Source organism: Pezoporus wallicus, unplaced genomic scaffold (genome assembly GCF_028554395.1).
Source record: "Pezoporus wallicus isolate ANWC-B61680 ecotype Strahan unplaced genomic scaffold, APGP_CSIRO_Pwel_v1 contig_2871, whole genome shotgun sequence".
NCBI lineage: Eukaryota > Metazoa > Chordata > Aves > Psittaciformes > Psittacidae > Pezoporus > Pezoporus wallicus.
Genome location: NW_026640775.1, coordinates 1,998,618 through 2,021,060, shown reverse-complemented (window position 1 = coordinate 2,021,060; position 22,443 = coordinate 1,998,618). Strand labels below are relative to the sequence as shown.

At 42.1% G+C, this 22,443-nt stretch overlaps 1 protein-coding gene and 1 long non-coding RNA gene across 6 annotated transcripts in view; one reads left to right on the top strand and one right to left on the bottom strand.

Moving 5' to 3' along the window:
- Positions 1–289: 289 nt before the first annotated feature.
- LOC130605192 (uncharacterized) lies at positions 290–5,798 on the bottom strand. The gene is made up of 3 exons (XR_008973633.1): positions 5,646–5,798; positions 3,653–3,809; positions 290–1,390 (listed from the first exon to the last, which is right to left on the bottom strand). It is a non-coding gene; the product is annotated as an uncharacterized LOC130605192 (long non-coding RNA).
- Positions 5,799–6,779: 981 nt separating this feature from the next.
- The window catches only part of LARGE1 (LARGE xylosyl- and glucuronyltransferase 1), a 278,062-nt gene continuing 262,398 nt past the window's right edge, over positions 6,780–22,443 (top strand). For 4 of the 5 annotated variants that reach the window (XR_008973630.1, XM_057420472.1, XM_057420469.1 and 1 more), the window contains exons 1-2: positions 6,780–6,917; positions 8,892–8,978. The gene's annotated coding sequence lies outside the window, so the exon portion shown is untranslated. Of the gene's footprint in view, positions 6,918–8,320; positions 8,456–8,891; positions 8,979–22,443 lie in introns of those variants that run through there. The other variant, XM_057420471.1, reaches the window with a different exon arrangement.

The window sequence follows — 22,443 nt, the reverse complement described above, 5'->3', positions numbered from 1 at the left end:
TAAGTCTGGGGTAATTTCCTTCTCACAGTGCCTTTTTTAAATTCAGGCATTTTTTTATACAGTCTAAAAGCCTGACCATTGCTATACAATTTAAAGTTATTTTAACAAGTCTTGCTATCATGCATTAGTTTGTAACAGGATCTATGTTTTTATCATTCATCTATCTGGTTTAATTTTGTTTACATTTTACATTTACACTTACTCTTCAGCCCTGTACAGACTTTTTCTTTTTTTTTTTTTTTTTTTTTTTTTTTTTTTTTTTTTGTCAGGCTTACATGAGCTTTAAAATAAAATCAGCATAAATGTGACAAATGCCAGACGTGTTACTACTGATACTCTGGCTGCATAAGGAAGCAATCCAAGAATTCATATGGCACCCTCCAAACATGCCTAACCCACCTAGCTGGGGACATAGGAGCTAACAGATGATGCTGGCCACAAAGATCATTGCTCAGACGGCATGAAACTTGATGGACAACTTAACATTGTTTCCTTAATCATTATTAGACTTACTGTTGTTGGTTGTCTGAAGAGGCTATTTCAGTGTGGGAATAACTCATTTGTCACATGTATTCTCTGAGTTCATATAACCGGCAGTTATTCCTCCTTTCTGGCAGAAACACTCTGGCAGTGATTGAATGAGCCTTCTTGCTCTCTTAAAGAAGACACAATTCTTGAGCTACTGTAACGACAGTTTTCCTTCCAATTAGCATCCTGGCTCTGGGGAGGCCTGTATTGGTAACACTTTCAGAAGTTAATGAAGCTATTCTGAAAACAATTCAACCTTCCATGCATAAGACAGGTACTTCTAATGGAAACGATAGGTCTTTTTTTTAACAGGTAGAGTATCCTCTTTTTTTACCAGAGCAGTGAAAAGTGTCTTTAGATGAATTAAATTTGAAATGTGTTAAGATAAGAGCAGAGGAGTGATACATCCTGTGCTTTAATACTTCTAGAAAGGATAGCAGGTATTAATTATACAGATCTACAATTCATCTAAGGCTTTTCATGGTCTTATTTAGCATTCATACCACAGGGCAATAAACAGAGAAGTGCAACAAAAGAAAGAGTAACAAGAGAGAGACAATATATCCACTATTTGATTGGGAGTGAGGTAAAGCAGTCAAATAGAAACAATTACTAAAAAAGAACTTCATAAATGTGTGTGTGTATATATATACGTGTATATGTATTTTTTTCCAAGAACACAGACTGGGACATAAAGGATCGTTTAGACTGAATACCAGTGAAACCAGTGCAGTTTCTCCACTGAGCTTAACATACCTTGATCTAGTCTTTAGAGTACCTGGGTCAGTTTCATCTTCATAGACAGTGAAGTTTTAGATTATTTTAAAGTCTGTACAATGCTGCTTTTCTTTTCCAGAAGATTCTGTAAAGGGACTGATACTTGTTGATACAGAAGAGTTATGCTACTTTAGTTTACCCAGAATTTGACTGCAAACAGCATAGGTGTGAAGATTCCTTTGTAAAAGAAAAAAACCAAACCAAATAAATAAAAGAACAAAAACACAGGAGAAATTTCAGACACAGCACTTGTTACTTTTTGTTTGTTTGGTTGGTTGGTTTTTAGCATGCAGTTATGTATGACTAAGAGATCTGGAAACATTGGCATTGACTTTATGGAGTAAATCATAAAGTCTTTTCTGAGTTATACAAGTCATATTAACAAAAGAATTATCAACTTTTTCTATAAGTACAGGATTGACTTGATCACAGTAGGTCCAAACTCAAAGAACTATCAACCTGAAATGAGATTAACTTCATGAAAATCCACAGGAAGTTCTGTCAGAGACATAAAGTAAACGAACAGGCAAATACCCCTTTCCTTCACGTTTTCTTCGATATAGGGTATAATATTATTTAAGACTCTATTATGTATGTTTACCTTTTTGTGTGGAGAAGTACAACTGAATCCTAAGAGAAATCCATATGAAAATCAAAATAAGTTAACACAGAACGTTTATTGTTTGAAATCTATTTTGGCATAAAAAAAGAAATAATTTCTGGTTTAATAATGACTTCTTAATTTTTTTCGTTTCATGATATTTTGTAGTCTTTTAAAGGCACTCAGTTTACCAGTCTTTATTTTTTACCAGTTCCTACAACCCCAGAGAATCTGGATCTTGTTCTGACTTTCTTAGGTTTTGTTGACTTCTCTTTTTTCTGTTAGACACACAGAAAAATCTCCATTAAATTTTAATTTACTGCACATTGTGGAAAGCATATGTAACAGAGTTTCCACTTTATTTTCCCTGGGTAGATTAAATTTCACTTATTTCTAGTCATACTACAAAAGATGCTAGGCAGCCTGGTAGTCCTGTATTTACTGCAGTGGCAGATGATAACAAGAATCTGAAGATTCAGACTTTTGGTCTTGCTCTTCATGCTCTGTTACTATTTACAGTTGTGCTATTTAGCATCCAGAAGGTAAGAGTGGCAATTTGTAAACAAAGAGTCATAACCTTCTGTGTTAAGTGGATCATTTAACATCATCCATCCAGCTAGCTAAATCAGATTTGAGTTTCTGTTCCTCAACAGAACACCCTGAATGGCTGATTTTATGAAAAGTGGTTATCAGCTCCAAACAAAAGCAGGTCATGGAGAACTTAGCTTTGTCATAGAATCACAGACTGGTTTGGGTTGAAGGGACCTTAAAGATCTAGTTCCAAACCCCTGCCACAGACAGGGACACCTTCCACAGACCAGGTTGCTCAAAGCTGCATCCAGCCTGGCCTTGAACACTGCCAGCGATGGGGCAGCCACAGCTTCTCTGGGTAACCTGTGCCAGCACCTCATCACCCTCACAGGGAAGAATTTCTAGAACAGTCCAATCTAAATCTCCCCTCTTGACAGCTTAAAGCCATCCCCCCCCTTATCCTGTTTGTTGAATGTGACACAGCAGCATCAGCCCAGGTATGGAGGAATGGGGACAGAACAGCCTCCTGGTTTTCAGAAATGGTTTAGCTTCAATTGCAGCTGGCACATAATGCACTATTAGAGCAGTAAAGCACTTTCCAGTCACCTCTTGAACAAAGCACCGTCTTTTTCCTCAAAAGACCTCGTAGTGGTTGAATTCAGCTAGAACAACAAAGCAACTTGAAGAACGTAAAAAGGACTTCACTGGTGTTAAATGGGAAATGAACTTCATGCACTTCTATAAGTTTGAATACTTGTGCACCTTACACCTCTCTTTCACATAAAATTGTTATATTAGAAATAATCTTGTTCTTTTCATTAAAACCAGACAGCATGTGCTTGGGGTATTGTAAACAGACTTAATCCTATTTTACTTACTGTTGTTCTGGCGAAGGCATCACAACCCATTTGAAGTTGTTTACGTTTATGCCTTTATCTCTTGTTATTAGGAAAAAAGGAGACCAAATGGTTGTGTGATAATTTTACATCAGTGAAACTTGATCATATAACACTACCTCAAAATTGACCTGTTCCTATCATAAAGATCTGGTTTATGTAATTTTTTAATAATAGGACTGTTAAAGCTTTGACCTTTTCAAACTTACATAACTGCCACTTTTTTTAAAAGCTATATACTTTAGGTTTAGCTTATTTTTTTTTTTTTTTATTGTAAGTAGACCTCTCACTCTAGAACTTGAGTAGCTTCTAGAGAAACCTTCCTTCTGGCTGAATGAAATCTGAAGTGCAAATATTTGCATCTCCTTTCTTCTAGCTGTCCTTGGCATAAGGATCCTTCTGCACTGCTTGTTTTCTCTATGTCCAAAGCAATTGCCACTTCAAGATTTTCAAGGACAAAGACTGATGGAGCTATTCTATGATGAATATGAAAAGGTTACTTGCTTATAAACGCAGTTTCTGAAAAACTGTATCTTCACAGGTAGTCCCTCCTCCTGTCCTTGTTGGATTTTGTTAGCTAGTGGTAATTATTCTCAACTGGAGCTTCTGACAAATGCTGCTCTGGGTTTGGACAACTGTTGACCATTTTGTGAGTAGGTCACCACCTTGACAGATGCAGAGCAATTGTTTCAGTGTGAAGACATTTTGTTTCAGTGTGAAGTTCCATATTTGTTGGGAATGGCAGTACATTTGACAATCTTAATAATCCATGCTGCTTCTAAGAATTTTTGTGGGGGCTGAAAGTTGCGTTCTCCAGTAGCAGATAAGAACATACAGAAATTGTTCAGTATTTTGTAGGGTCAGACTCTGACAATTTGCTAGACAATTTTAAGACATCGCATGAGACTAAAATATGTGGAACTGCTGAGAATTCCAGTAACAGGCAGCAGACAATCTGGTTTTATTAATAATAAAGCTGTATACAAAATCTTGTTTCCTCCTCCTTACATCCCCAGCAATTCATTCATTGTGTCTGTCACCAAAGCAGTTACAATCTTTCAACAGCGCAAGAAAACATTATTACATGAAGGCTGATCCTTTAGCTTCACTTAGGAGAATGGACAGAATAAGTCACTACAGTACAGCTCACTTCTGACTTTGATTTGCTCATGAAAATAACTAGCACAATAGAAACCAATCTGCGTGTTACAACAGCTTCTCCAGAAAATCATTCATATCAGAATTAAGTGCTTTTTACAGATATGCAGAGGTTTTGTGCTATCGGGTTTTTTTTTTTGTTGTTTGTTTGTTTTTCCTAAAATACTTTCCTACTTGTCATAATATATCAACATTTGCAGTTAGTAACACATGATATCACTGGCATGTTCAACTTCATGATTCACTTCAGTTCATCAGACACGACTCTTGACTAAAGCATCAGGAAGTGGGCACTGCTGGCAGCAGAATACTACACTTGATGGACCAATGCCTTTAATTAAGTCTGGCAAATACTATCTTGCCATGAGAACCTATTCCAGCATTCACAATATTTTGGTACCACATATTGCAAAACATAATTTCTGCCCATGTTAAAGAGACTTTTGAATAAGTTATAGGATTTAAGAAGTTGATGTAACAAGAGAATTAGCATCTATGGTATCTTTTATAGAATAACATTTTTCTCTTAAACTATCCCCCTATCCTTCTGGAAGAAGAAAACAATACTGATACAATCTGTATCCCTATTATTTCTACTTCTGATTATTTACATTGCTACTCAAAGCACATGTATACTTTCCTTCCTCTTCCATTCTAAGAACGCATCAATGCCTTTCAGAATAGGACTGTATACACATTTGCTCCCCTCCTCTCATTTCTGTTCTCCTTGCAGTCCTCCCCAAATCTCAGGCACTCTTTTGCATCCACACACATACAGAGTTTATCACACGGTCCTCTTAGCATGATAACGGATTGCAATGACCCACTTTACACCGCTAAGGAAGTTGAAGAAAAATTATGCATAAGACAAAAAGAGCGTTGTCCTATGCCCACGGAAAACAAACAAGCAAGCAATCAAACAGAAGGTGCACTTATTACTTCACTCTCAGCAGTTACCAGCACACAGGGAAACAACACCGGGACACGCTCCGCCGCATTTAAGTGCAAAGCCGTGGTACTCAGTTCTGACGTGTCAACTATCAGTGCTATTAAGCCAGGTCTCCCACCGCCGAGCGCTCACGTTTGAAGGCTGGGCACCGCTTCGCCGGCGTGACGGGCACCCCAGGGCCGTCCCTCGCTCTCCCCGCACTCACCACACCGCGCTCCGCCGTCCGGCCGGGACGGTGCGCTCAGCTGCGGCGCTTGGGGTCACCGCTCGGCAGGCGGAGGCAGGCGGGCGCGGAGCCGGGTCTCCCCTCGCACTGCCCTCCCGCGGGACGCGCTCGCTGTCCTGGGCCCAGGTGTAGCGACCCGCGGCGCCCCGCTCCGCGGTCGGGCGGGCCGGCCGCGCTGGCGGCAGCCGCTGGTTGGGCTCTCGGCGCCTGTCGCTGGGCGGCGTGTCAGCGGGCTGGCTCCGCCTCGGCCCCGCGCCTCCGCCCGCCCAGGCACAGACATGACACAGGCACACAGTCACTGCAGCTGCCGCTGAGCCCGGGGTAGAGCGGCGGCGGGCAGCCCGCTCCGGCACCCGCGGAACGGCAGCGGCGGCCACCCTCGCCCCGGCTGGCCGGGCACAGCGCCGGCGGCGGGCAGCCTCGGCACCGAGACCCGCAGGGGGCAGCCTGGCACCGGGCGCCGGAGAGAGCCGGCGGGGGAAGGCTGGCAGCGGGGAAGGGGCGGGAGGCAAGGGAGGAAGGAAGGAAGGAAGGGGAAGGGGGCACCCTGGCACTCAGACTCGGAGGCGGCCGCCGGGCACTGGCACGGAGCGAGCCCGGGTGGAGCGCGGCACCCAGCGGCCGCTGAGGCTGGGCCGGCAGCAGTAACAACGACCGCGGCGGTGCCGGAGGGAGACTCTCCGTGCTCTGCTCCACGCTGCCGGTGACCTTCCCGGGGCTGCTCGCCGCCCGCCAGGCCGGGGCAGGGCCTCCTCTCCCCGCGGAGAGCGTGCATCAGGCCTCGGGGAGAGGCCGGGAGGCTGGGCCGGAATCCCCCGTCGCCCCCGAGTCCTTCTGGCCGCCGGCGGGGCCTGTGCGCCTCGCGGCTCGCCGCCTGGGAGCGGGTCGGGGGAGGCGAGCGGGACGGACGGACGGGTCCGGGCTGCGCCTCAGGACAGCCTGAAGAAGGGAGCGGGCAGAGAGCGAGAGAGCGGGGAGGAGAAAGCAGCCACTTCGGCGGCGCATCCCAGGAAGAGTGCGACCCTCCCCGCCACCCTCCCTCTCCCGCCGCCAGCAGCTCGTCCCACGGAGAGTGGAACCGCTGGTACCGCCCCGGCTGGGACCCGCCGGCTGACACCTCCGGAGCGCCGGGCGGCGGGGACGGAGCTGGAGCTGCTCGCCTGGAGCAAAGGAGGAGGAAGGACTGCTTGCCTGTGCGGAGAAGTGGGCGCTGAGCACCCGTCCCGGCGGCCCGGGAGCCACACGGGGAAGGTAAATGCCTCGCCGGGTCGCTGGTGCTTTTAGAGGCGAGGGGCGGGGGAGGGCGAAGAACAATCGGTGAGTGTCTGCCTTCCAGCAGCCCGGGGGAGGGGGCATCCGAGTCCGATAGAGCTGAGAGGGTGACGGTTTTATCTCCTCGATTTTAATCCGCATCAGATCTGGAGTTGAAGAGATGATCCGGCGGAGGCACGCTTGTCGCTCCCCGGGCACAACGGGGCACACCCCCTGTTCCTCAGCTGAGGGAGGTTTCCCTGCCTGGCTCGCACTGCGTTCCACTCGTGAGTCTGACCGGGCGCTGGTTTACACCGCACCCGTGCCTCTTCCCTCCAGCTGGGTGCGTTCCTGTGCCGCGGGGCTCTGGCCGCGGGGCTGGCGGGAGGGACGGAGCCTCCGTCCCGCAGAGGAGCCCGGGGCTGCCGGGGCCGGTGGCTGCTGCCTTGGGGGGTGGCCGGGTGTCACGCCGTGGGGTGAGCGCCTCGCCCCGCGGCGTGTCCGCTCTGGGAGGCAGCTGTCTGAACGGGACCTGCCCGCTGGCCCGGGGAGAAGCCGGAGTTTCGCTGAGACAGTGAAACGGGGAGGGTGGTTTCCCCGTCCCCCTCTAGCCTCCCCAGCAAGCTTTCAGCCCAGGAGGCTCTCCTTTGGGAAGGCTTCTGCTATCGCCTCCTATCCGAGATGGTGTCATTTAGATTATTAATCCCTGCTCAAGGGGGGGGAAGGAAGGGAAAATAGCAACTTGCGGCCTCTGTGGAGGTGATGTGAAGTTTGACAGTGCCTTATGTAACACTTTGGAGAGATTCTTAGCTCTTCTGCTGTGCCCAGTTTTGTTTTTAGAAAGCAAGTGATTTCTCGTCTTTGTAGAGCATCAGACAAGCGATCTTTATTTGTGTTTTCACCTAAGTAAAGTGTCTTCTGCTTTGTTCAACTTGGAACAGAGGTACTGTTAGACAGCAAATAAAGCCTGCTTCTTCTCTGACATGCATTTTTTTAACTGAAAAATTAGCCCGTGGAGGCATCTGAACAGTTGTCATAAGGTCTTTACCTTTTTGTGGATGTATTGTAGTTGCTTTTTATAGCGCTCTTAAAATTACTACAGGAAACATTTTCACAGCACTGATTGTCATTTATGTGTTCTGGAAGATATGATGCCAGGATGGAAATGACAGTAAATCAACTGTCTTTTAAACATTGTTAGCTTTTTTAATAGTATTTAAGTGCTGTAATGAACAGAAGCCACCGGGCTAAACAAAGTACTATGTTAAAATCAGACCTGGCAATTGCCAATAGGTCAGCACATCTCATTTATTGAAATCTTCTGGATACAGATTAATTTTCTTTGTACAACTTTTATTTTTTTTTTAACTTCCTCAGAAACAGTAGGAAATTAGATAAATGGGTTGAAAGGTTGCCTAGTTTCCCTGCAGTTTCTCTAAGTGGTTATGTCTTCTACTGAAAAAAGAAAAGAAGCTAGCTTCACACAAAAAGACAGGGTAGTGATTCATGACCATATTCTTTAGACTCCTACTGCAAAGGTACGCTAGGGGGACTAGTTTGGGTTGTGGTTTTTTTTTTCCCCATTCAATGGTGAAAATGCACAGGCTATTGTAATAAGACCTGTAAAATGAAGGGGTTTTGTGTCACCTTATAGGGCTCCATGATTATAATTGTAAGCTTAGAGGAAAAATCACATGTGTAAACTTAGATGATGAGTTCAGGGAAGAGGGATCTTCTAAGAAAGTCGTTCTGCTCCCTGCTGAATAGAGAGATAGGTTATTAAAGGTTAGTTTACTTACAAGAACAGAACAAGTTAATGAACAAACCACTCCGAACATTCTCACTGTGTTGGAGTTTTTTGTTTGTTTTAAATGGAGAAATGACCAAGGTGGAGCACATATCCCTAGGCTTCTTGAAAACTGCAAAGTGCTGATAAGTATTCCAAGTTTTAAATATGAAACTCTTATTGCTTAGGTGTCTTGTGACGACCCTTGATCAACAAGGCTGCAAGTCATGTAGAAGCCGCAGTAACTGCAGAGTCTCTGATGGATAATTGGATTGGTAGGTTGGTTTTGCTTAATTTCCCCCCCCCTTTTAATTGCCTGCTGTGGTAGCAGGTTCCTTTTCTCCATCCTGTTGATATTTAATTCTCATCATTTTTTATTTATGTTGTCTGTTGCATCTTTCCTGTTCAAAGCATATACCCCTGTCTCAGTTGCTAGTAAGGAAAAATAGCTTGGAGGTATTTGGATGGCAGTATGTAGCAAGATATATTTATTTATCTGAAATATACATGACAACGTTTTTTCTTCTCTGTTTAGATGACATAAAAAGATTGTAAGTTTTCTCAAGTCTGGAGAAATAAGTACTGTTTTTTCTTTGGCGAAGCACTGACAATAGTATTACTGATATGTTGAATTCCCAGGGCCAGCTATTCAATCTACAGGAATTCCAAAGTACGGTACTCGGAAAGCCAAAGTGCAGCGGAGTGGTGGATGACTGCCTGTCCTTTGGCAAATTCAGAGCTGTCAGAGGCTTGATCTGAAATTTCAGTGTGTAGGACTTAATATTAGCAAAAGTAGTATTCCTGCTGAATGAGTTATTTTAGAAAACTGGTAAAACTAGGCATCTCCCATGTGCACTTAAATCACTGAAGTGTTCTTAAATATAACGATTTTGAAGGAACAATCCTCCAAACTATTACTTGTGTGACTGTTTATTGCTCTAATGTGTATTTTTTGTTTTTACTTGGAAGAAGCTATCAGCTGTCAGTAGTCCCTTACTGGAATACTCTCCTCTTTCATCCTCTGATTTCTTTTTTTGAATGTGTGCCTTTATAAGAGCAATTTTAAAAAACCAAATGCGCATATACACAAAACCAACAAAACCCAAGTCATTTTTCCTGAGGCTAATATTGAGTAAAATTCATAACCTGACCAGAAAGGCTTTGCACTGTATGTTAAACTTGATCTACATGCAAACTCCTATCAGTGTTCATGGGAGTGCTTGTCTAAATCGAGAACAGCTTTGGTTTAAGACATTTCATCACCTGCATTAGAATAATTAAAAATACTATGCGTTTTAAGGGTGTGAGATTTCTGGTGTATCTGTTTTTCTTGTAACTTATATGTGCTGATGACATTAAGATAAAGACTTACGTGATAATAGGGCATAATGACCAATGCAAGTTTACAGTTGGTTAATCTTCATGAGTTTGTCTTCATTCCCTCCAGAGCTAGGTATATTGGTTAATTGCCTAATTCTGTGGCTAAAGAACTTTCTGAAAAGAAGCTTTGTGTAAGGAAACATACACAGAAGCACATGCACTATTTTTGCTCAGTTACTTGTCTGGGTTTGAATCATCTTTGTAGTAAATATTAGCTTTAAGAGACAATTATTGTTTATTACCCCACACTTGGCATAATTTAAGAGCTGGAGAGTGAGAACTACCATCAGGGAAGGTATTTTTCCTTTTTTTGCCTTTTTCAGTGGATTCCTAGTTCTCCCCTTCCTTGTGGTATGCACACCTGAAGATAAATGTTAAGAAATGAGCTTTGTACCTTGTAGTGATTCATGACTCTCTGGTGTCATTTTGCTAAGTATTTAAGGTCTGTCCTGTGTCTTGTCAAAGCTTGTTCAATGCATGGCTGTAGAAGGGGAGTAGCAGATAAGAAATTCTATTTCAAATGGAAGTTGGTGGCTCAAAAATCGAGGAGAAAATTGCTAGAAAGGATTATCCTGGCCTTGGCACTGACTTTCAAGCAAAACTACCAAGCCTGGAAGCCTTGCTTAAGAGCCACGTGTGTCAGAATTAGAAGCAAAGTGTGTAGAATAGTTCCATTAACTGTTTCAATTTGCAGATCAGAGCAGGTCTGATCTTACAATGCTTGCAGTGGTATCCACATCACTGTTCTTTCTCAGATACAGCTACTATTTCCCCAATAATGGAGTTAACTGGATAGAAGCTGCACTTGACATTGACAAGAAGAACCCCAGAAATGTCTAGCCAATGTATAACAAAAAGCTAGATCTAATCACATAAGCCTGATGATGGAGGAAGCTGGAAATCTCAGACAGTGCAGGCAGAATGTAGTCTTCCTTGCTAACTTCCGCATAAGATAGGTATGCTTGAAAATAATAAATAGACTGCTTTTTAAGAATAGACTTCCCTGTGCTTATGCCTCTGATCTCTTGACCTATGAGCAGATAGAGTGGTTGTGGCAGCTACTCTTCACCCATGCATTTTTGAGTACTGATGAGTCTATTTTGTTACTCCACATCCATACCAGTTTTCTGTCCTCAGGGAATAGTTGCACATATTGACCCAGACCCTATGCATGTTGCCTGAGAGGCAGCCAGTCAAGGGTCACATCATTTAACACTGGCTGACGTTACTGTTTTCCCAGATATCTGTGAAAACGATGGAAACTCGTAACAATTTTTGATTGTTGTTTCGCAGAGCCGGAAGTAGCTTACTAATACCAGAACCGTTGCTTTCTTAAATCAGAAGGACAACACCTATATCAGTTTAAACCTGCTTTTACATTCTGGCACTGACACACTTTTACAAGAAAACTTGCATTCAGAAAAAGAATTTTAAGCCCCCCTGTGCTGCTTCCTCCACCAGAAATTTTCTGCTGCTTTAAACTTCAGGGAAGTTGAGTTTTGCTTTGAGTTGCAACTTTCAGTAGTCCCTCTAAAGTTTATCCCAGAATGCAATATGTTTACATGCAAAATGCCATCATTTCAGTTGTATCATTAGCTTTTGGGTTTTGTTTCCTGATAGGCATTTGGCAACCAAGACTTGGGACTAGGAGAAAACTGTGTTATTGAGCAATCTTCATTTAAATACGGAGAAGAATGAAGGATTTTGATTTGAGGGGGAAGTAGAAGAGAGAAAGTGCAGAATAGTGCAAGAATTGTGGAATTTGATTTAATGTACTTATTTTATTTTTTTTTAATATGAAAGTCTTTGTTTTCCTACAATTGCCAGATGGACTTTCGTACCTGTTTTGGACTTGGGAGAAAAGAATGTTTCTCATCTTGGAATATAAAGTGCTACTGAGTGGTGAAATGGTGGGAGCAAGGAGAATTGTGAAATTAGATGTAAATTCAAGTGAATTGTTTAAACTAGATGAAGTTTCCAGCTAATAGTCAGGCTTCTCAACCCAGCTCCTTCTGGCTAAGTTTCACCTTCCTCTCTCTGATTCCCCTGCTGTGCCCCTGAACCTCAGTCACCTTGGTGATTGTTTTCTGTTCTGTCTTCAGTTAATGGTATTGCTAGTCAATACTGCCAATGGAATTTTATGTTCAGAAATGACTGGACTTCAATATATGAATCTGCTTAATCTAATATTTTTCAGGATGAAGTTATGAGAAAGGTGTATGCCACTGGATAGAAATAAGAGATTAAAACCAATCATTCTAGCATTATTAAATCTCCAAATATATATTCTTTAGATCATGTTGTTCTTAAGGATATTAGCTTTCATTGTTTTCTAACAGAAGGGACTCATAGCCTTCTTGGTTTTTTGTAGAGCATGAACAGACATTAACTCTGAGGCTGTGCAAGCAGCAGTTATATTCTGTATTTCTGTTGTTTCATCTTTTTTCAATTCTAGGACTGGTTCTAGAATGTGACTCAGATTTAAACACAGGGAGGTTATCATTCATGTAAGACAAGTCTTCTAAGATAATATATTGGTTGGTGTACCTGAGAATTCTTATGCAAGATAAAAATGGTTCCTACCCTCTTAAAAGGGTACAATTGTATTTTTTAATTCTTCAGTGCGTACCATACAACTAGGTGCTGTTTTATCAAAGTAGAGAATTGGAGCATTTGAGATTGAGGTCTGTGTAAAGGTGGATGTTTTCTATTGTTATTTTTCAAATACTTTGTATTATTTTCTTGATCTTTCAGATCTCTTTAACATCAACTACATTTATGAGAAGTCTGTTCCTCTTTAGTGACTCTTCCAAGTTAGATGTCAGCAGGTTGATGTTTGCTCTGCATGGTGGCAGAGCTACAGGAAGAGGTGGAATGGCTAAGGAGCATAGGGGAATATGAGGAGGAGATTGACTGGTGGACCCACACTTCACCATCCCTGAGAGAAGCAAGCTAGCCACTTGAAACAAAAGAAATGAAGGATCCTCTACCCTCTAGCCACCAGGCAGATGGAGGAGACCTAGGAGACAGGGGAGGTTGGAAGCAGGTTACTCCTCGGTGTAGATGGTATATTACTCCCCAGTTTATGTCACCTTCCCAGTACCCCTCTACAACAGGTTTGAGGCCTTGGTACTTGAGGATCAGGAAGATGATGAATTAGATTTGTGGAGGGCCACAAGGATCATAAAGGGGCTGGAGCACCTCCTGTATGAAGACAGGCTGACACAGTTGGGGCTGCTCAGCCTGGAGAAGAGAAGGCTGCATGAAGTCCTCATAGCAGCCTTCCAGTATCTGAAGGGGGCCTACAAGGATGCTGGGGAGGGACTCTTCAGTAGAGACTGTAGTGGTAGGACAAGGGGTGATGTGTTCAAACTTAAACAGGGGAAGTTTAGGTTAGATATAAGGAGGAAGCTCTTTACTATGAGGGTGGTGAGGCACTGGAATGGGTTGCCCAAGGAAGTTGTGAATGCTTCATCCCTGGCAGTGTTCAAGGCCAGGTTGGATGGAGTCTTGGGTGACATGGTTCAGTGTGAGGTGTCCCTGCCCATGGCAGGGGGGTTGGAACTAGATGATCTTAAGGTCCTTTCCAACCCTAACTATTCTATGATTCTAGATAAGGGATCACCCAGCGTAGAAGAGTCGCCACAGAAGAGTCAGAGAATGCCTTGTATCACAAGCAACTCTACTAGGAAAAAAAGTAGAGTGGTTGTGATTGGTGAGTTCATGCTAAGGGGAGCAGAGGGCCCCACATGTCGACCTGACCCAACTCACAGGGAAGTCTACTCCCTCCCTGGGGCCAGCGTAAGGGATGTTACTGGAAAACTCTCTTGTCTGGTATGCCCAGTGACTATTATCCTTTACTAGTCTTCCAGGTGGGGAATGAGGAAATACCTTCAAGAAGCCTTAAGGACTTAAGAAGGACTTCAGGGCACTGGGGCAACTGTTTCAGGGTTCAGGAGCCCAAGTAGTCTTATCCCTCCTGCCAGTCGCAAACAATGATAGTGGTAGCATCAGAAAAATCTTGCCGATTAATTCCTGGCTCTGGGACTTGTGTCAACATCAGAATTCTGTGGGTTTTGATCATGGGTTGGTTTACACGTGTCCTGGGTTCAGCAGTAGCAGTCATGTTTCTCCTCCTTGGTAGCTGGTGCAGTGCAGTGTTTTGACTTTCGGCTCGGGAACAGAGCTGATAGAGATGTTTTGGTTTGGCCAAGGACTTTGTGAGCCTCATGCTCTGCCAGGGAGGAGGGGAAGCCGGGAGGAAGCAGAGACAGGACACCTGACCCAAACTGACCAAAGAGGTATTCCATACCACAGCACGTCATGCCCAGGAGGTAACTGGGAGTTAGCCGGAAGGGCTGGGAGACTGCAGGGTTGGAGGAGGTATCGGTCGGAGCTTGGTCGGGCTTGGGGGGCGAGTTATCGGTCAGCAGGTGGTGAGGTGTTGTATTCTGTTCCCTTGTTATTTCCTTTATCATTATTATCATTGGTGGTAGCAGTAGTGATTTGTGTTATACCTTAGTTACTAAACTGTTCTTATCTCAACCCGTGGGAGTTGCATTCTTTTGATTCTCCTCTCCGTCCCTCCGGGAGCAGGGGGAGGGCAAGAAAGGGAGGGGGGAAGTGAGCGAACGAATTACCTGACTGGGTTTAAACCACAACAACACGGCACCAGGCCTGCAGGCGGCATATGAGGTATGCCTTTCCCAAAGGGGGAAAAGGATGCTAGCCCAGGAGCTAGCAGGGCTCACAGAAAGGGCTTTAAGCGCTTAAAGGGGAAAGAAATATGAGAATGCTTGAAGGAGTAAATGAATATATCTTGGTCTTTAAAGGTTGCAGGTTAGTGTTCTTTAAATGTATGGAGTTTTGTCTATGGCCAGGTGATGCTAACGACCTGGAGAGGAAAACATGCACAGGCTATTGCCATTTAGCTGAAGTCACCATAAGTGAATGTAAGGAGACCACAGTTTCCGCTGAATTATTGACCCATGCTAACTGGGTTAAAAATGGAGCACTTTTATTTATGACATGAGTTCCTATCAGTTTTGATGAGTGATAAACAAGGGCAGGCACAGCATCTGTCTGAGTAGAAGGGTATGGCCGTGTTGCTGGGCAAATTTGTAAGGGTGAAGGGGTGGAGAGAAATGAAGAGAGGGAAGCAGCACTGAGGTAAAGCCAAATTTGACAGGAGTCTGAAGGTGGTATAGTGTGATACAGAGCAAATTTTTCACATGCCCTGTTTGTCGTAAAGCTCTTTGAAATTTTCATAGGTGAGGTTCTGCCCTTTCTGTTCTAAAACTGAAAAATACTGGATTATGCATCAGTAATAAAGATTTCTGGGCCTGCAGTTAGTATAAGGGATTTCCCTAACTAGCTAATTTTTGAGCATGGTTTATTTTCCATGTTCCGTTTTGATTCTTTATGGAATAGGAATGCTTGCATAAAACAGCAGTATAAACCTTGGTTTATACTGGAAGTTGTCTGACACAGCAGTGCGTTCAGAGAATCACAGATTGGTTGAGGCTGGAAGGATCCTCTGGAGGTCATCTGGTCTCCCCGCCATGCCCAAGCAGGCCCACCTCGAGCAGGTTCTGCAAGACAATATCCAGATGGACTTTGAATATCTACAAAGAGGGAGAGTATACAAATTCTCTGGGCAACCTGCACCATTGATCAGTTGCTCTTACAGTAAAAAAGTGTTTCCTGATGTTCAGAGGGAGCATCCTATGTTTCAGTTTGTGCCCATTGTCTCTTTTCAATCACTGAACACCACTGAGAAGGATCTAGCTCCATCTTCTTTATACCTTCCCTTTAAATACTTATTTTTGACATCTCTCACTAGTTTCAGCTCCAGGTAGGTTCTGGCTGTCCTGACTGCATTTCTGCATGCTCAGGCAATGTCTCTGTATTTCTCCCAGGTTACCTGTTCCTGCTTCTAGCTTTTTTATACTTTCTGTGTTTGAGTTTTGCCAGGATCTACTTATTCATCCATGTAGGCCTCCTGGCATTTTTGCCTGGCTTCCTGCTCACTGGGATGATGGATTTTTGAGCTTAGAGGAAGTGATCCTTGAGTATCAACCAGCTTTTTTGGACTCCTCTTCCCTCCAGGGCCTCTTTCAAGCAGACCCCTGAAGAGCCCAGTCTGTTATCCTGAAGTCCAGGGCTCTGATCAACTTTTCTTTTGTCCTGCGCTCTCCTCTGAGGATCCTGAATGCCACCATGGTCACTGCAATTTAAGGCTACCTTTGACCTTCAGATCCCTCAGGAACCCTTCCTTCTTCAAAAGAATAAGATCCAGCACAGCATCTCTTGTTGTTGGCACCTCTGTCACTTGAGTGAGGAATTTGTCATCAGTGCTCTGCAGGAAAGCTCTGGATTGCTTATCCCTGCCTGTGTTGTCCTCCCTGTAGATACCACAGTGGTTTAAGTCCCTGGTGAGGACTGGGGCTTGTGAGTGTGAGGTTGCTTCTGCCTGTCTGTAGAGGGCCTCATCCACTTGTTCTTGGTGGTTAGGTGGCCTATAGTAGTTGTCCACTGCAGTGTCACCCATAATGGTTTGCTCTTTAATACTTACCCATAAGCTAAACTCCTTGCTCTCCAAGTGCTCTTTCACATAAAGGGGTATTCCACCACCTTACTTTCCAACATGTCCTTCCTAAAGACACTGTAGCACTGTAGTCATGCAAGCCATCCCACCATATCTCCATCATCTCAACAAGATCCTAACCATGAAACTGCACAAAAATATTTTAATTCCCTATGTTTATAATCTTTGTGTTTATTTGTGGGAAAAAAAAACCCAGCCTCCACAAATGATGGAAACAATTCAGATAAAAGCACTGTTTTTGCCAATGTGACTGTGAGTACTGTGGCAGCTTCTGCTAGCCAAGTTATGTCAATCAACAGTCACTCTTCACACCATCAACCAATATAGCTGGGGTGTCAGAAATTCCCAAAGCAAGAAACTGTTCCTACCTAAAAGAGCTTGTAAAAGTGCAGAAGTAAGAGTGTGCTCAACTGTTTGAATACTGATAGTTTGTACTTTCCTTTTTTTATTTTCTTTTTTTTTTAGATAGTACATTTAATCTCAATAATTTATCATTTGAGTAATACTGGCTTATTTACACATGGTTTTGTTTGTTAAAATATCTTTGGAAAAAGTAAAATCTCTATTCCTGTGTTGCAATCCACTAGAAGCAGCAGCATGGAACAATTCTGAAAAAAGAAATCTCTTTAGTTCTGGGACACAACTGCTTTTCTCTGTCAGATTGCATTGTTTTGGTTTGCTTCAAATTGATGTATTTTAAGTACATTTTTATATTTGACTTGAAAGTGCTAGAATAAAATCTTACAATAGTATATAACACCAAATTTTTGGACTAACCAAATGGAAACCTTTAGCAGGGTCATGACAGATCCCACTGCACCTGCCGTGTGATGGTAGTATATGAAGGTGAAATGCATCTAACATGTCAGGAGCTGAGTCATTCATCACAGAGCAAGAAATCTAAGTTCCCTTGTGTTTTTGTGTCTTTTCCTTTGCTGGTATTCACCCTGCCTATCTGACTTTGTTATACAACTTTTTTTGATCACCAAGAACATGTCTTGTTTGGTCTGTTTTTAGTCAGATACAGCTGTCATTTTTAGGACCTAGTGTCTTTGATTTATCAGAACAAAACAGGAGAAAATGGAATTTCTGGTAAAGTTTTACTGGATTGAGCACTGGTATTCCAGCATGCCAGCAATAACATTATTAAGAGTGAGAAGTATTTTTCAGGAGCCGTTTCTAATGCCAAATTAAGTATTTCTAGTGAGAAATCACTCTAATTGTTAGGTTGTCCCAGGTCTATTTTCAAATCCTCTCTGCTTTCAGATAAGGAGATTGTTAGATGATACCTAATAATGTTTTCAGTTGGATATTCCTGTCAAATGTTTACCTGACAACCAAATGTCATGGTTCTTTGTGGGTTTTTTGCCAACTGGAACTCTTATCTGAGTTGACTGTGGTAACTGAGTGCAAATTCCCACTAGTAACCAAGCCTGCTAAACTAGGCTGAACAATGGGAGGACGTGAAACTTGTGCTCCTTGCTGTTAACTAGCTTCACTTCCTTTCTCTATCCTGTTCAAGCCCTTAATTTTTCAATGCCCTACTCAGAATCCCAGAGGGAATGTTTCTGCCAGGTTCACAGGGCTTCAAGCTGGGCCCTTAATGAGGTGAACATTAAACACCGAAGTGAAGAACTTTGCCATTCTTGCTTTACTTTTGCCATGAGTTGTTTCACAGAAATCAGCACTGCTAATAGTAGAGTGAGATACTAAGCAATATAGATGAGGATCTATCAAGAGTTCTGCTTTTTGAGATTGGGTCTCCATCCGTCAGCTACCAGTTTTTGCTGTGGTAGAATACTGGCGAGTATGCAGTGATACTTCTGGATAGCATGGACTTCTCCGTAGATTTCCCAGCGTTGATTGGTGTTAGTAGTATTAGACACCCAAATGAGCATGAATGGAGCAGATAATGTTTCGTGATGAATCTTTGCAGAAGTCTTTCCTGTCAGCTGTGGCTAAAGGACTACAAAATGCCCTAAAAAAGGAAATGAAATTCAGCAGGGCATGTAGTGGACAAATTGAAACAAATTGCAGCTTTGTATCTAGCATCTTGACTGTGTTGGTATATGTGGCTTGGAAATGCAGTAATGGGAACTGCAAAGGAAAAACACTTTATTCCCAGTAACAATATAAAAGTTTTTTTTATGGTAGTATAGAAAAAATAAAATAACATAAAATAAAAAAAAACCAGTCTTCATTGAAGAAAAGAAATAGTAATTTCAGTTGGAAAAATATTAGTGTTGAAAGTGCGCTAGGTCTACCAGGATCTCTCAATATGCAGTAATTCCTTTGCTGTTCTAATACTGCAGAACCTGTTTTGATGCATCAATAAGATGGGAATGAAAACACAGTATACAAAACTGAAGTGTCAGCCATCCAGCCATCATCCATTTTGGTACCAAATTTTGCATCTTCTTTTCTCGCTTCCTTTCACTGAAACAATGGTTCTTTTATATCTTGACACTTTAGTATTTGCAAAGTGTTTTTGAAAGAAGAAATGCATCAGAAAGGTGCTAAGTATTCTTGCTTAGTATTCTTGCTTTCATTTAGAACTAATTTTCATTCAAGATGTTCTTGTCATGGCTTATACTTGGTGTGAAATCTGGAGGGGATGCTGCAATTTTAAGAATTTTGGGCTTACTTGTTTTGCTGGCAGAACACAAACACAGATATGTGAGGTTTTGCTCTAATTCTGTGGCTCAAGAGTAGCTTTTTGATGCAGATGAGGATTTGTATTCTAGAAGCTGCTTTGCTAAGGGCTGGCATAGAAGTGTATCAGAGATTACTTGTTATACCTAGATTGGGATGTGCTCAGTGCATTTAATTCAACTCTCTAAGCATCACTGAATGGCCAAAGTGCTATCATAATTGTAGGGTTTTTTCTTTCTTCTCTTTGCATATCTGTAGCTAACAGACTGAAGTTTTCGATTCTTAGATACTTATTTATTTAAAAAAATTGAATATTCAAATAAAGGAGAGATTTTCTACCCAGACTTAGCACAGTTAATGCAAAATTTCTTGCCATTGTTAAGTTACAGGTGGGAAGAAGAAGTTCTGCAAGAACCTAATAGAAACACTGACATGTCTACCTGTCCCATGTTTATATAATAAACCAAAAATAAGTGGATGCTCTGTGTCTATTAGGAAAAACTTCCTTTGAGGTGAAGGCAAGTATGAAATGTTACATAGTCAAAATTCTCGTCTTTAAGGTCATTAATTCTTATGAAATTTTTTACAATAAATGGTGATCTGCAGACGATTTCTAAGGTTCTTAGTTCTTGACTTAGTGGGAAATGCAGATTCTTGTGTTATTTTTCCATCTGCCTGTGCATCTGTAAAACATTCAGGAATTCACAATCTGAAACCATTGATGTGAAATAAAGTGTAAACTGATACAGGTCTAATTTCTGTAAATACAACTTGGGAAATTGTATTAGGCATATTGCAGAGCCGTTAAGGCTTGCTCCAACTATATAGGAATGTAATGGCATTACGCCTGTTGCCTTGAATTTTGGAACAGGATCCGAATAAATGATCCTAAATAGTTCCAAGAACTGTTGTCTTTGGCTCTGAGTGGTATTTATTACCTCTAAAGTTTTGCCTTCAACAGTTGTCTTTATTCAAGTGCATGCTTACTTTCTATAAGAAATGATGGCTTACTTCACAGGACAAATGGAGGACTTAGATGGTATCTCCATTCGCCATTTCAGTACTATGGGAAATTTCATGTCATAAGAAGCACATTTCCCTCTGTATAAATGTGAAATTGCGTTGTGAATGAAATCTCTTAATTACCACTCAGTTTTGCTAGTTTTTTACTTGAGTCAGCAGCTGTCTTCCTGAAAAACACCATCATTTTGAAGCAGAAATTTAGCACTGAAGATTTTAATCCAATTTCATTCTTCCTAATCATTAAGAGAATAGTGGTGTAGCAGTCAGGAAGAAAAGGATTCTGCTTTTATAAACAGTACTCAACTTCTTGTATTAGTAAATTAGAACAGCATGTTCATGTTTATTCTTCACCTCCTCACTGACTCTCTCACTTCTGGTTTTGCTTCTAGTTTTTGGACCCCACCTTTCACTTTGGAGCTTCATTTTTTTTTACTAACCTAAGTTTCAATGCACATTTTAGGTCAAATGTATATATGTATCTCTGGGAAAAGGCTGTTGCCTTGAGACCAAAAGTGCGCAATTACTGACTCCAAAAACCAAGCTTATGGTAAGCTAGGTTGTGGATTTTTTTTTTTTTTTAATTTATGTATGAAAGTGTTCTTAGAAATTGAGGGGTGTGTGTGTTTAATGACGTCTGTAATTTTGACAGACGTGGGGTGTCGTGATGACCTCTGTAAGATTTGTGGGCTACTTGGTGAAATCTTTTAATTGCACCAACGATTTTTAATTTTCACTTAGGGTTGCACAGAGCATCAATTTTATCGGGAGTCCAGGTTGAAATCCTAATCTGTGCTATATGTAAATTGAGCAATTTTCCTTAACTGTAGTCTTCAAGTAAGACTGTGCCATGTTTACACACTGTAGTCTGTAATGAATGTTCTGAATATCGACAGTGAAAACGGTGCTGTAATTTGGGAGTGATTACTCCCTTGTTGCATCACCAAATGTGTGGTGACTGCTGTTTGCTATATTTGCCCTGTTTCCTCTTGTGTTTCAGCTATATTTCCCTGGTTTAGCCACTTGTTTTCCCTAATTTTACCCTTGGATCATGTGAGTACCTTGGGAGAGGCGTAGTTTCTTCATTGCACCACTGTTAGCACAGCAAAACCATGGGTCTATGGTCGTGCCTGGCAACCACAGTCCATTATGCCCAGTATAGTCCTCAATAATGAAAGCATTACACAGTTGGACAAGACTGGTAGGACTCATTAAAAACACACTCTTATCCTAAGGTTATCAAATGTACCTTCAAAGTATACCCTAGATTCTCTCTTAACGAGTGAGAGGGTTTTTCTTTTTGCCATTCATAACTACAGGGAACTCTAGTTTTCATATACCACTGGTAATAATAGCTAAAGTATTAAAACAAAGATGGATGTACTAAAAGCAAAGAGGCAGGATTCAAAAAACATTTTGTAATCCTCTGGGATAATGGCCTTAAGCCACGTCCTTGGGATTTATGCACTCATTTTTATTATTTGTCCTTTTTGACTGAAAGCTTTGTCACAAAGAGATTTGATAATAGCCTGTTCGGTATGATTGTAGGCTTTTTTATTCATGTAATAAAACAAATAATTTTGCACCATTTGTGGGTTTAGTCATTCTTGCTGTATGTGTTTCACCTCTGATTTCACCTTCAGTAGCTTGGATGGAGCTAGATAAGGACCTTTTGCTCACTTAGTCCTGTCCCATGGTGATACTACACAGAAATGCCTTCAATTTTGTGCTTTGATGTATTGGAACACTAGTAAGATACACATGTACCGTACTTGCAGTGTATATATTGTGTAGTTGGCAAATGGGAATATAGGTTAGTAGAATTTGCAACTCTGTGTATTTTGACAAGCATTGCAACCACTAAAGGCCCATATTAAGATAAACAATCTAAAGCAGAGAAAAATATAGGAAATCCAGAATTTATTTCTTTAACTTGCAGACTTTACTGCAGCCTCAGTTTTACAGTAATAAACGTTGCAGTGATAGAATCTCTAAAGGGTGGAAGTGAGTTTCAGATCTTAGACAGCTAGCTTATTCCAAGAGTCATGCACTCAAGCAGCTGAAGAAAGCATCCGTGAAAA